Source organism: Fukomys damarensis, unplaced genomic scaffold (genome assembly GCF_012274545.1).
Source record: "Fukomys damarensis isolate Sample0158 unplaced genomic scaffold, DMR_v1.0_HiC HiC_scaffold_32, whole genome shotgun sequence".
NCBI lineage: Eukaryota > Metazoa > Chordata > Mammalia > Rodentia > Bathyergidae > Fukomys > Fukomys damarensis.
In genome coordinates, this window is record NW_022900944.1 from 38,030,153 (window position 1) to 38,030,865 (window position 713).

Here is a 713-nt window from a genome sequence, read left to right on the forward strand (position 1 = left end):
TGCCAAGTCACGAAGTTGCCTTAAACTTGTGACCCTCTTGTATCTGCCTCCCAAGTTCTGGGATTATAGGCGTGCGCCACTATGCCTGACTCCAACTATCCTGTAGTTGACAATTTAAATTAATTTAGAAATACTGTGATTACAGTTGTGTTATTTCAATATTTCATTTAGTTTTATTATATATCTTATTAAATATATTATTATTATTTAATATCTTTGTTAGCCATATATTTGTTTGTATTTACTTCCTTTCCTGTCTTCTGTGAGATTCTTTGGGTTTTCTTTATCCTATACTTCCATCCGTACCTTTCTCCCCACCCCACCATCTGGAAGCTTTCAGTTTTTTTAGAAGCTCCTCTTAAATTTTTGGCCTGCATACTCTAAAGTTAAATCATTATCTTCACTCTCTTCCCAAATAAGAACCCACAGTTTGTCTTACACATTGCTGCGGTTCAGTGTTACAATCCACTTTGTTTTCATACCCTAGAATTAGTTGTTGCTATTCTTATTTGATAACGTCTGCTTGTTTGGGCTCATCCACCTGCTCACCCCTTTCTCTGCCTACCACCACTTCTTTCATCATATTTCATCTTTCTGAGCTTTATTTCTTGCTGCCAGAGGTAGGCTATAATTTTTTTTTAGTCTACTAATGCTAAATTCTTTTGTCTCTCTCTTTTTTTTTTTTTTTTTTTTTTTTTATTTTTTTTTTTTTT

General features: G+C 33.8%; 1 protein-coding gene across 1 annotated transcript in view; it reads left to right on the top strand.

The window, feature by feature from the left end:
• Znrf1 (zinc and ring finger 1) overlaps positions 1–713 on the top strand; it is a 97,674-nt gene that overhangs the window by 20,344 nt on the left and 76,617 nt on the right. The gene's annotated exons all lie outside the window — the stretch shown is intronic.